Source organism: Carcharhinus amblyrhynchos, chromosome 31 (genome assembly GCF_965287045.1).
Source record: "Carcharhinus amblyrhynchos chromosome 31, sCarAmb.v2.hapA, whole genome shotgun sequence".
NCBI classification, from domain to species: Eukaryota; Metazoa; Chordata; class Chondrichthyes; order Carcharhiniformes; family Carcharhinidae; genus Carcharhinus; species Carcharhinus amblyrhynchos.
In genome coordinates this window covers 12505735-12520242 of record NC_137354.1, presented here as the reverse complement: position 1 = coordinate 12520242, position 14508 = coordinate 12505735, and the positions used below count along the sequence as shown (strand labels likewise).

The 14508-nt window shown below is 41.5% G+C and overlaps 1 protein-coding gene across 11 annotated transcripts in view; it reads right to left on the bottom strand.

Annotated features, from left to right (window-relative positions):
• kcnma1a (potassium large conductance calcium-activated channel, subfamily M, alpha member 1a) overlaps positions 1-14508 on the bottom strand; it is a 754381-nt gene that overhangs the window by 147280 nt on the left and 592593 nt on the right. The window lies entirely within an intron of this gene.

Here is a 14508-nt window from a genome sequence, read left to right as displayed (position 1 = left end):
ATCATTCAGTGAATCGAACCTACAACGGCAACAAACCCACGCTGGTCGGTTCCCCACTACCCCACATATTTTCCTTGCTAATCCCCCTGACACTAAGGGGCAAGTTACTATTGCCAATCAACTTAATCTGCGCATCTTTGGAGTGTGGGAGGAAACCGGAGCACCTGGAGGAAACCCACGCTGACACAGGGAGAACTTGTAAACTCCAAACAGACACAGCCCCAAAGCTAGAATTGAACCCAAGCCCCTGGCACTGTGAGGCAGCAGTGCTAACCACTGAGTCACCGTGTCGCCCTTAAAGGAAAGCCAAAGTTTGGATTTTACTCCATTCTCCTCTGTACAGTTCAGTGCTGTAATTCCAATGGTGACACCTGTGTTTGAATTTCGCTTGGACTGACAAAATGTAAGTTTTACTAATTAAATTAGATTAAGCAGTTGAGGTTTACACAGAAGTATCTACCATGGTGAAGTAATAGGATGCCACAAACATGAGATCAGAAATGTTACATTAGTCCTGTTGAAGGCATTCATTCTGCCTACATTGCAATCACTCCCCACTGAAGAGTAAATGAAGGAGACACTGCCCTTTTCTTTCTTAGGTGGAGGTTCAAGCACAAGGATAGACAATACAGCTTTCACCTACACCACACCAGGACAAATCCATCTTGATCCTACTGTAAGGAGGAAAAACGGCCTTCAATTGTCAATCTCAAATCATCCTTACTTGGCAATCACAAAATTTTCCACAAATGACCTCAAGAATAACAAACAGCACCATATGCTGACTAGGTTCACTTATTAATGCCTACAGTGCAGAAATGGGCCATTCGACCCAAAAAGGCTGTACTGACTCTCCAAAAGAGAATTTTAGCATAATCCTCATAATCCCAAGCATTTACCATGGCCAGGGCACCTAACCTGCACATCTTTGGACTATGGGAGGAAACCAGGCCACCCAGAGGAAACCCACGCAGACATGCAGACTCCACACAGTCACCTAAGGCCAGAATTGAGTCTGGGTCCATGGAGCTGTGAGGCAATAGTGCTAACCACTGTCCCATTGTGCTGCCAAGGGGCCTACTACTTGTCAATGCATCAACACTCATTCCAGTTCCATTCCAAATATTATCAAAGTTCCCATGGCTCTATTACCAGTTTTCTTCCTAAATCATACTTTCTCCCTCATGTCACTGATATTATAATGCATGATTATTCTGTCAGTTAATCATACAATCATAGAAACCCTACAGTGCAGAAGGAGGCCATTCGGCCCATCAAGTCTGCACCGACAACAATCCCATCCAGGCCCTATCTCTGAAATTCCACATATTTACCCTGTTAATCCCTCTAACATCCACACCCTAGGACACTAAGGGGCAATTTAGCATGGCCAATCAACCTAACCTGCACATCTTTGGACCTTGAGAGGAAACACGCAGACACAGGGAGAACGTGCAAACTCCACACAGACAGTGACCCAAGTTAAGAATCAAACTGAGGTCCCTGGAGCTGTGAGGCAGCAGTGCTTACCACAGTGCGTCCTTTGAGTATTGAATATGGTTGAGTATTGACTTCGATAGTAAAGCTATTTCAATTAAATTTGTGTCTGAGAAGTGGCCACAGCTGGATTAGGTACTCAATATTTTTTTTGTTCAAAATGGCGGCATTCAATCCAACCTGTATAAACATGCCCTTCTAGATTAGAAGCATTCTCATTTGTCACTCTGCTGCTGAGGTCTCTCTCAGCTAAATCTGACTAACGAGTAATTTTAAATTGCAAACTTGTGATTAGGTCATTGAAAATGCATTGTTTCTCATTATTTTATGACAGTAGAAATGGATGAGGGAGAGAAATTACATATTTTATTTTTGAAAGAGATTCAATATTAGAAAATGAAACCTGAACGACTGTAACCTTGGCTGCCCTCCAAACCTGCTCAACTGAGACCTTGCCACAAAGACTGCTGAAGGGTCTTACCTCCAAATTTAGTTATCATAGAATCCCTACAGTGCAGAAGGAGGCCATTCAGCCCATTGAATCTGCACTGACTACAATCCCACCTAGGTTTTATCCCAATAATCCCATGCATTTACCCTAGCTAGTCCCCCTGACACTAAAGAGCCAGTCCACCTGACCCACACATCTTTTGACTGTGGGAGGAAACAGAAGCACCCAGAGGAAACCCAGGGGAGAACGTGCAAATTCCACACAAACAGTGACCCAAGCCGGGAATCGAACATAGGTCCTTGGCGCTGTGAGGCAGCAGTGCTAACCACTGTGCTGCCCATGTCTTTATCTTTTGGATCACGCAAGAAGCAGTTGAGAAAGGTGACAGTTAAATAATCTTCACATGCCATATCTCTTTACTGAGCAAATAAAACGAAACAAACTAAACCTGTATATACTTTATCAGCTATGTTGTAAGCTTGCCACTTCTTTAGATGCTGCTATGTCATACACCATTTTGTAATTGATGGGAAGATGATCTGCTCCCAGCTTTCTGCCAACACCTGACAAGACTTGAGTACTGGGAAGTGTTGGCATAGTTTCTTATGCCAAAGAAAAGAGTCTCTGTTCCATCTGACACCTCTCCATTCCACAAGACTGAAATCAGACTTTATTATCTGATACTCATGGGGAAGGTGTCTGAAGTAGCATGCAAGTGAGCCAACAAAATGTATTGCCAACCAACCCCATTTATCTCAGAAAGAGAATTGCTAGGAAAGAAAAATAAACATATGTCTTCAACTCCCGATTAATTATAATCGTCTGGAAAGTTCCAGAATATTTTATTGTACTAAGTGGAAATCGAATGCCAGCAAATTCAAATTAGTGCTGGCTTCTGCACAAAGGTAGTGGGGGGTAGGTGTGTGTGGAGCAGAGAGAGAGAGAGATGGGAAATTCTTTGGGCAAAGTCAATCGCATTCACCAACTGGGTTCATGAAGGAGGAAGTCATTGGTTAGTTGATCACAATTGGGTGGCATAGTGGTTAGCACTGCTGCCTCACAATGCCAGAGACCCGGGTTCGATTCGAGCCTTGGGTCACTGTTTCTGCAGAGTCTGCACATTTTCCCTTGTGTCTGCGTGGGTTTCCTCCCACATTCTGAAAGATGTGTTGGCTAGGCGCATTGGCCATGCTAACTTCTCCCTCAGTGTACCCAAACAGGCACCGGAGTGTGGCGATTCGAGGAATTTCACAGCAACGTCATTGCAGTGTTAACATAAGCCTACCTGTGAAACTGATAATAAACTAAACAATTGAAAAACCATCTCTATGAAACCAAACAGCATGGGACTGTGACATGGATTGTTGAATTGTGCAAACATGATGGGATCAGAAGGTTGACATGGTTCACAATTTCGGTAACATTTTCAAGACCACAAAAAATGCATTTTCTGTTAATTTCTTTTCTATCTGGTGCTTTCTAAATGAGACTACCAATACGTGGTCAGGAATTGAACTCGGGTCCCTGCACTGTGAAGCAGTAGTGGTAGCCATTGTGCCACTGCATCGCCCATGTTTTTAATCTAAAGAAAGAATACATTTGTACAGTATCTTTCCTATCTAGAGATTCTCACAGCCGATTAAATACATTTCAATTGTTTTGGGTGTAAGGCAAGCAATGTGTGTACAACAAATCACGGGAAAGCAAATAAGAAAAGTGATCAATTTATCTATTTTGGTACCAGAAGTTGAGTTGTAAATGTTGGCTAGGACAGTGGAACTACTGTCCTTCATTGAACATTGCAACATGAGCCATTAAACCCACCTGTACAGGCCAGATTACATAATTTGGAAACAATTAAGACAATGTTGTTTGGACTTAATTCTTTTCAAACATTTATCATCAATGAATCAAACCACTTCAATGAACAATTTTAAGGACGAGGCAACAGTGAAAGAGTCATTGTGAATGGCTGCAAAGAGTAATGCTGGTGAAAAAGTTTTTGCAGATGTGTTTAAAAATCTCCACGTGAATGATGACGAGCACTCCCAAGTTATATGCGCCATCTCAGACCCAGCAGCGATAAATACTTGCTGACACGGCAGGTCACAGGGCTATTTCCCCAGTAATCAAGTTTGTATGAGCTGCGATGATTATTTATGAGGCGCTAAGTTCTCCAATTCGGAAAAGATTAAACTTTGCAGTGATGATGTACATTTTCAGCTTCCAAAAACCATTAATTGCTCCACAGCATTCAGAATGGATTTGCGGAGGCTCACAGTGTCTAAGTGCCTTTGCAATGGAACAGAGGTTGGGATTTATCCACCAAGGGATTAGATGAGTTTGGGAGACAGCTGCTTGGAGGACAATATGACGGGCATTAGTTAGGAATCTGAATTTGACTTTTTTGAAGTTCTCCTGAACATTAGGTCAATGCGTTTCCCTCAACTATATTACTGAAACCAGTTATCTGGTCATTATCACACCTGGGATCTTGCTGTGCATAAACTGATTACCTTGTTTCCCTAACTTGACAGAGTGACCAGACTTCAAAAGTATCTTAATGACTGAAGTGCTCTGGGATGGCCAGAAGTCTTGAAAGTCTCCATATAAATGCAAGTTAGTTCTTTTCTTTCTTTAACACTTCAATATTTTTTTTCTGGTGTCATGTTTAGATTTATTATTAAAATATGACATTATTTCTGTCTCTGGAGATTTACAACTTTCAAGTACAATGCATTCGACAGTGTAATAACGTAAATCAAAATGTTGTTAAAGGAAAGTTATCCCAGTCACTTACTGTTGCTGAATATTATGCACTGGTTTCTCAACTCCAATCTCCTCACCCCCAACAACTACCCAGAATAAAGTGGCACATTAGCTACAACTCTCAACAACCTTTACAGATGTACCATAGAAAGCATTCTTTCTGGTTGTATCACAGCTTGGTATGGCTCCTGTTCTGCCCAAGACCGCAAGGAACTACAAAAGGTCAAGAATATAGTCCAGTCCATCATTCAAACCAGCCCCCCATCCACTGACTCCATCTACACTTCCCGCTGCCTCGGCAAAGTGGCCAGCATAATTACAGACCCCACACACCCCGGACATTCTCTCTTCCATCTTTTTCCGTTGGGAAAATGATACAGAAGTCTGAGGTCACCTGCCAACCAACTCAAGAACAGCTTCTTCCCTGCTGCCACCAGACATTTGAATGGACCTACCTCGCATTAATTTAATCTTTTTCCACACCCTAGCGATGACTGTAACACTACATTCTGCACTCTCTCTTTTCCTTCTTTATGAATGGTATGCTTTGTGTGTATAGCAAGCAAGAAACACTAATTTTCACCGTATGCTAATATATGTGACAATTATAAATCAAATCTAGTGGTATAAAAGAATGTTTTAGGGTAATAATACGGTACAAAATACACATTACCTTGCAGGCATCATGGCAACTGTGCACACACTGATGGTTCTGCACAGCTGTGGGGTGAGTACTTGCATGGGGTTCATTGTTGGCAGGTCAAGGTGAACGTTCCTCGTCCAGGGGTTCAGGTCACAATGGAAGGGGGAACGGAGCAAAAGGGAAGGGTCTTTTGATAGTCTGGAGCCTCTGTTGTCGATTGGGGGTGGTCAGTGGCGTTGCCATCTATCCAAACAGGCATCAGCCCAGTAACTTCTTTAGCTAAGGAGGAATTCAGGGTCACATTAGGGTGGTGATGCCCCAGCAAAGGAAAACTCTTCAGCTCCAGGGGCAGCTTGTATGTCACTAACTGGCAGGTCTCCCACAGGTCAAACTGTTGGCTGGAAACAAAGCCTGGCAGCAAAGGCAACTGACAGCCATCAACAACTAAACCACTACATCCTTCCTTCAGCACTGAAGAGCAAATTACTACTCAGTAATTTTCCCTTTAAATCCTCCTCGTAATTGTCAGCACTCAGCACTAAGTCATTTGGCAATTAGTGACATGTGATTTGCCAATCCAAATTTAAGTTATCCCACTATCCACCATTGATAACCATTGAGTAACTAATGGAGGAAAAGACAGCCTACAACACGTGTAATACACTCCAGATGAATAGTTCCAGAAAGGCATTTAGAACAAAGCAAAAGAATCCAAGCATTTTGCTCGATGGGTGTTTAGTGATACAACTGCAGCAATGGGACAATAATTGTTATCAACAGCACTTCTGAATCTGCACTGCAGCAATTCCTAAAAAAACTAGAGACGCTGCTCTGTCTCTCCTGAGAAAGTTAATTCATTTATTTTCCCATTTAACATAGCTCCGATCATGCACCATCGCTTTGCCATATCCTGGAACAATCCTCACATGTTTAGAAACTCCTCTGGCAGTTCAGAATATCTGCTTCTTGAAAGTGGGGTTTCATTTGTGACCGATCATGGACTCCAAGACAATTGTTGTTCTGAATTGGAACGATTCAGACTGTAATGGAAGGTTCTGGAATCAGCCAAATTAGGAGCTGAAGGGGTGGCATGATGGCACAGTGGTTAGCACTGCTGCTTCACGCTGCCATGGACCCGGGTTCAATTTGAGCTTTGGGTGACTGTCTATAGAGTCTGCACGTTCTCCTCTTGTCTGCGTTGTTTTTCTCTGGTGCTCCAGTTTTCTCCCACAGTCAAAAGAAGTGTTGGTTAGGTAGATTGGCCATCCTAAATTGCCCTTTCAGTGTCCTAAAATGTGTAGGTTAGGTGGATTATCCATGGTAAATGCATGGGAAGATGCTCTTTCGGAGAGTCAGTGTAGACTCAATGGGCCATCTCTGCACTTCAGGGATTCTGTGGTTAAGTGGAGAAGTTTTGGGCTTATACATTTTCACATCCTATGTTCCTATAGGGTTTCTCTAAATGTGGCAGATATATGAGTGTGATAATTGGCTGCCATAAAGCTGGACATTGAAAGTTCTTCCCATTGTTGGGCAATGGTTTGCAGCCATTTCACAAATTAATATACTAGGCTAGCACTTGATGCCTGGTACTCTCATTGTAGTAGGTGTAAATCCAAGTCCCAGGTTATGAAGAACAAAGGGTAAAAATTTCTAATTTCTTTTCCTAAGTGCTGGCTGATGCTAGAAAACCAGTTTGCAGCTCACCAGCTGCACAGCCAGCTTTCCTCTCCATACTTTATAGCACGTAGTACAAAAAATGCTGTAGGTGTGTTTCACTGGCAGGGTGGGACAGGACCTGAGACAGCCAGAACCATCAGTTCTCCAGAGATTAGGGCGCCCTCACGATCTTACAAAAATAAAAATACAAAGATCCACCCATAGAAGCAGAGAGACACCCCCCTCACAACCAACCTCCCCATTGCTACATGGGACCTGTAGACTCCCCAACTAAAGCCCCCTTCACCATGCTGCCCCAGCACTGCCCCCTCAAGTGTCATCGGCAATACCAGGGTACTTAGGATAGAGTCTGGGTACTGCCCAGAAATGTTCTTCTCCCACCAGTGCAGTCTTTCACCAGGCTGTTGTTACTCTAGATTTGTTGTAAACGTCACTGACATGATGGGTGTAATTCCTAATGTGAGGGTGGACAATACAACTGGGAAACTTGTTAATGATATTTAAATGAGGTATCCAACCTTCCTGGGCAGCACCTCATTTTGCCACTGATGGAGGGAATCTGGAAACGTGATCTCATTGGCGAGATTCTTGTTTTCCATCTCTTGTGGGATTTTGCACCCATGTCACCATTTCTCTTGCTGATGTAAGATTTTCCGCATATCTCAAGACTCTTGGATGCTGTAGTGAAAAGGGTCACTTGGAACAAAAACAAGGGCAGCACAGTGGCTTGCACTGCTGCCTGACAGCACCAGGGACCCAGGTTCAATTCTGACCTCAGGTGACAATGTGGAGTTTGCACATTTTCCCTGTGTCTGCGTGGGTTTCCTCCAGGTGCTCTGGTTTCCTCCCACACTCAAAGATGTGCAGGTTAGATGGATTGCTAAATTGCCCTCAGTGTCCAAAGATGTGCAGGTTAAACGAGTGGGGATTGAGAGCTGGGCCTGGATGGGATGCTGTTTCGGAGAGTTGGTGTAGACCCGATGGGCTGAATGGTACTTTCTGCACTGTTGGGATTTTATGATTTTATGAAGAACACAAGAAGCTCTGCCCCCCCACATCTGAAACTAAAATCTCATGCTTTAATTGCCAAGATTCCATACAGTCCAAAGCCAATATCTAAAATTATCCAAAAAATGACAATCTTGCCATGGTTGAGCTCATTTGGAACAATTTTATGAAACTATCTCACAACTACCAGCAGACAGCCAGAGAAAGCTTATACCACCCTTCTTATTACACACAGTTACCTAAATTGGACAAGGCACTCACCATTTCTACTCCCACACAAGCTAATTACAACGGTGTCTTTAATAATGGGTTTATAGTGCAACCATTTCAGACAGGAAGCTGACAGGAACTGAATGGAAGCTGCAGCCAACAACAATCCATACTTCAACAACCAGCTGAGATGCAGAGATCAGGGTGTGCTGATTAGCATCATTGTTCACTGCATTTAGCGGGAGTTTTATAAACATCAGTGGCGACTACTGTATTGAGAAGCTATGCATGGTAACACACATTTTTGATTAGAGTTTCCTTTCCTCCCCCCTTTATTTAAAGTGATTTCTACTTTATATTGAAAAGAGTGGCTCAAAAGAACACAATCTGAGGGCCTGAAACCTGATGGAGAATCAATCGAAGAGTTATGAGTACAGAAGTGATAAGTATCTCACCATTGAAAAGCTGAAGTGTGTACTACACATTGGCACGTATTATGCCAATAAACTATGAAACATGTTTGTGCTGTGACATCTGTGCTAAGGTCTCAGAGATTTTACAAAGAACGTACAAATCAAACATTAAAAAGTGAAGAGTCCAAAACTCAAGTCATGACATCATTAGATTTGAATTGAGATTGGAAGACAGAGAAGAACTTTCATTAAATGGGCATAAAGAGTGAAGGAACTGATGAGGAGGTGACATTTGCATAAACAGCACCGGGCTTTCGACAGAGCTACGCTGAGTAAAGTTTTTGATTCATATACTGGGCTGTCATTCTCATTCAAATCAGATGACAGGAGTTTACTACATTAGAATGAAATAGAGACGAACTGGGAGCTAATAAATTTGAAGTCCACGTGTCTTTGTGCGATCATGGATAAAGAGAAGAAATAGCACGTGTGGAGGAGAACTGGTGCCATGGGAATCATGGCCATTCCTGGAAGAGGTGCCAAATTGACTGGAATTAATGATGCTGATTTCTGAAGTTGTAGTACTGAGGTAGTAAATCAATCAGCCATGGAACGGAATCAAAGTCAGAAGTATTAGGGTGCAAAGGCAAAACTAAAAAATATGCACCTCAATTAAAAGTGCACACAAGAGTTCCTGTCATGAACTGAAAGAAAAGCAACTTCTGGCTTCATGTACATGAGAATTCTCCTTGGACTCAGATAGATTTATGTGCAGATTAATGTGCTGGGGAAAATGTATTACCCGAACAGCGTTCAAATATACTTAATACTGTTTTTAATAATTTGCATGTGTTTTTGGAGTTAGCTTGTACAAGTACTAGCTAAGCAATTCTTTACACTGGTACTTTTTAAGGCCTGGATTTAATGCAAAATTACTTTGAGAAATGTACAAAAATATTTCAGCATGAACACATAATTTAGTGATTTGTCAATGTGTTTCTGGCACTTTATCAACTCTGTGTTTAATATGCACCATTTATTTTCAGACTTAATTTTGAAAGATGAAATCAGCACTTGGATTTCGAAATGCTCCATAAACTCCCTTCACACCAAATTCTTGAGTGACAACACAGAACCAAGTGATTGATCATTTTCAGGTTTTCTTAACCCTCGAATGAGATTTTGATTAAAACAAATCATTTTTCATCAACGGATCACCAGGTGATTAGTTATTTCAGCAGAACGTAAGTAAACAAACAGCAGCTGTGATTAATAAAGGCGATGGATGGGATCCAACTTTTTAATTCCCAGACAGGTTCAGCGTTCCTACAGCCAATTGAGGAAGTTTCATTATTCCCCTAATCCCTAAAAGCTTTGGCCTGCACAACTGGTCCTGTTAAAAGCCAAGGCCCTGGAGACTCTGCTATGCCGATTAAAAGCCAGAGGAACAACAGTAAATTATCAAATACACTTCGGAAAAAAATATAAAGTCTATTCTCAACTTGGTGACAGGTATGATGTATGTATGTTTTGAAATGATGTGAAACCTTACCTAAACTAATTACTTCATTCATGTTAACAAAGCACTCCTCAGAGCCTGGTAATTAACTGATTCATGCCCAATGCACTGTGGCGTGGAACATCAGAAAAAGGTTGCTTTCCCGCTAACTAAAATAAAAAAGTTAACATGTAACAATTTATTTTACAGTATAACACAAATGGCAAGTGTTAACTGCAATGGCTAAACATGCATGCATAACACAAAACTTCACAACAACTCAGGATCTGTTCACTGCCACACCACAATTCATTTTACACCATATCCAATGTCGCTGAGAGTTTGCCCTTGCATAGTGTACAGCAGTTCTGGGAGTTTCAGTGTCCTCTGGGGGCAGCAGATGCACTCACCATGGCAGAGCAGATCTGCACACTTGACAGTCCTACATCGCATAAATGTGGAGGCAGAACCTCTGGGATGGTGGCCTATAAGAATGCTCTAATCAGCAAGTGTTTTACAGTTTTGACCACTTCCCCAGGATTTGAATATGAAAAAATTGAATAACAAACCTTCATGTTGCTTCAAATATATGAAGCCTTAGCTAACTTAGAAGCTGAGGGTTTCCCAATAGTATTTTTACAAGTACCAGTGCAGGAAAGGTTCACCTATCAAATTCGGTAAACGATAGCAAGAAAGAAGCATATAATCCCAAAAGTGCAAAAGGAGGTCATTCGACCCATCAAGCCTACACTGACAACAATCCAGGTCCTATCTCCATAACTCCATGTAATCCCCTTGACACTAAGGGCAATTTAGTATGGCCAATCAACCTAACTCACACATCTCTGGACAGTGGGAGGAAACTGGAGCACCCGGAGGAAATCCATGCAGACACAGGGAGAACATGCAAACTCCACACAGTCATCCAAGGCTGGAAATGAATCTGGGTCATCCAAGTCCCTGCCCTGTGAGGCAGCAGTGCTAACTGCTGTGCCACCATGCCGCAAATCACTATTTAATTGTTATTTATTTTCAGATTTTTAAACACTGTTGCCCTGCACATAACGACAGACATGACCATCTCCAAAGATGGAGACAATTGCAGTTTGCATACCCCTCTAGCCAGAGCTGAAGGTATGATGGGCTCCTACAAGCAACCCAAGGTCATCTGTTATATACTTAATTGAGACAATCTCACTAGGACTTAAAACTATGGGCATGGCAAGTGCAACATAACATCTTCCCAGTGTATTAAATATTTCTAAAGCAACATATAGTTTTCTAAATTTATAATCTGGCACATCCATAGCATGACTACACTAGGATAAGGTGTTAGAAAAATCATGGTACAAAAAAAATCATGTTGCACAGTTGAGCGTGCAACACATCATTCATACCAATAATGAGAAACACAAATTACTCAAAGCAGTTTTGTTGCAGTTGAAAGAAATCATTAATTCTCCTGTTGACTGGCGTTTTGGACTTTCTTCTACAAATAGTAAATGGCATCAGAATCATTCAGATAAATAATAGGTTTTTTTATGTAATTTTTATAGGTCAGTAAAATTCTTACATTAGAGGTGGCATTACAGTCACAACGATAATAAATGAGTGTTACATGCAGGTCCTTGCACTGACCATTAAAATGAATGCTACTATCACTCCTGGTCTAATTGTGTGACACACAGAAGAGAACCAATAATCCATCACTATCCACAAACTACCCCAATCAACATAGCTCTACCCCCCTCTCCCCCCACCAAAAAAAAAGGTGAACCAGCAATAACCATCTACTCTGAATCTCATGTCACTGAATTCAAAGTGATTCAATAATTCGATTGCTTAGCACTATATTTCCAGTTAACGGTGATATCTATGTTGCTTCTTTTTCCCTTTGACATTTTGAATTGCTTTCGTAACAATACTTCAAATTATCAACAAGGCCCATGAGAAGAGACTTGTGTTTATTTATCGAGCTCATTTCATGACCACCGGACACCTTAAAGCGCTTTAATCCAGTGAGGTACCTTTAGTAGTCACTATTGTAATGCAGGAAACATAGCAACCAGTTAACTCTCAGCAAGTTCCCACAAACAGCAACGTGGTAATTTTTTTGTGATGTTGACTGAGGGATAAATATTGATCAGGACACCAAGGGTAACTCCACTGCCTTTCCTTCATCACGGGATTTTTCCCATCCCTCCTGCGCTGCTACATGGGGCCTCAATTCAGCATCTCATTCAAAAGATGGCACCTCCAATGATGCCATGCTCACTCTGTACCACACTAGAATGTCAGCCTTAATTTTTGTGTTCAAACTCTAGAGTGGGACTTGAGCCACCGGACTTGAACCTGTGGGACTTGGGCAGCAAGGTGGCGCTGTGGTTAGCACTGCCACCTCCTAGTGCCCGGGACCCGGGTTCAATTCCCTACTTGGGACATTGTTTGTGCAGAGTCTGCATGTTCTCCCTGTGTCAGCGTGGGTTTCCTCCGGGTGCTCCAGTTTCCTCCCACAGTCCGAAAGATGTGCTGGTTAGGTGCATTGGCCATGCTAAACTCTCCCTCAGTGTATCCAAACAGGTGCCGGAGTGTGGCAACTGGGGGATTTGGACAGTAACTTCATTGCAGTGTTAATGTAAGCCTACTTGATATTGATAAATAAACTAAAATGATAAAAAACCCCAAAATCTTATGATTCAGAGGCTGATGCATTACCAACTGACACTAGGGACACAGTGGTGCAGTGATATTATCACTGGACTAGAAAGCCAGAGACCCAGGTTACTGCTCTGAGGACCCGGGTTTGAATTCCACCATGGCAGATAATGAAATTTGAATTCGATAACAATCTGGAATTAAAAGTCTAATGATGACCATGAAACCATTGTCAAATGTCATAAAAATCCATTTGGTTCACTAATGTCCTTTAGGGAAGGAAATCTACTGTCCTTACATGATCTGGCCTACACGTGACTCCAGACCCACAGCAATATGGCTGCTTCTTAAATGCTCTCTGAAATGGCCAGGCAAGCCAATCAGTTAGGAATGAGCAAGAAATGCTGGCCCAACCAGCGATGAATAAAAAACAATATATATCATACGTTTCAGTTTAAAGTTTATTTATTAGTGTCATGAGTTGGCTTACATTAGCACCGCAATGAAGTTACTGTGAAAATCCCCTATATGTATTACTGATGTTGTGTACTATATTCCAGCCTTCATATTGTACTCTATTTACTAGCATTTCCTGTGTTTTAGAATTTTTTTAAAAAGGAAATTGGGTAAATTGGATTTTTTGTGATTACTGAAGTCTCAAATTGCAGTAAAATTATTTTCTATAATTTGCCTCATTAGAAAAAGCAGATGTATGTTCCATTTCATGGAGAGTTTGTATATTTCCAACACGAGGAACAGGTGACTAAATATTCAAGAATTAAAACTATAATTTTACATGACGCACTTTTCCATCAGTTTAAAGGACTATGTCCCAGTGCACGTAGATGAATGTTAACCTTAGGGAATATGTCCCAATAGCTGGAGAATGCTAAACTTTCAGTGAAGGCAAACACTGCGATTTTGCAGACAGTTCATGGCATCCCTCTTATGGTCTAGCTGAAATGCTAACTTCTGAGAGGTCCACACTGAGATTGGAAAAGGAGATGAGAATATCTCTTATCATCCCATTAAATAAATTGACTTATTATTTATCCACTAGCCACAGTACAAAGTATTTCAAAGTCCTTTATCTGTGAAGTATTATGAAGTTCTTAAAAATGTGTCTTGGGGTGCCCTAAATTGGAATATACGAAATATGAACAGGAATAGGCCATATAACCTATCAAGCATGTTCTGCTATTCAACACATCATGGCTGATCATCTATCTCCTTGCCATTTTTTCTTACGATCCTCGTATCCTTTGATATCATTACTATCCCAAGATCTATTGATTTCTGTCTTGAACATGATCAATGACTGAGCTTACACAGCCATCTGAGGTAAAGAATTCCAAAGATTCACTGACCTCTGAATAAAGAAATTACACCCATGTCAGTCTTAAATGGTCTGCCCCTTATTCTGAAACTGTATCTAGTTCTAGACTCACCAATCAGGGGAAACATTCTACCAATACCTACCTGCCATGTTCTGTAAGAATTGTGCAAGTTTCAGTGAGATTATCTTTCATTAATCAAAACGCTGGAGAATACAGGCCCAGTTTCATCAATTTCTCCTCATATGACATACCCACCATCTTAGGAAATAGCCTAGTGAGCCCCTGTTGCATTCCCTCTATGGCAAATGTAGGTAAAGAGATTGGAACTGTGCACTATACTCCACGTG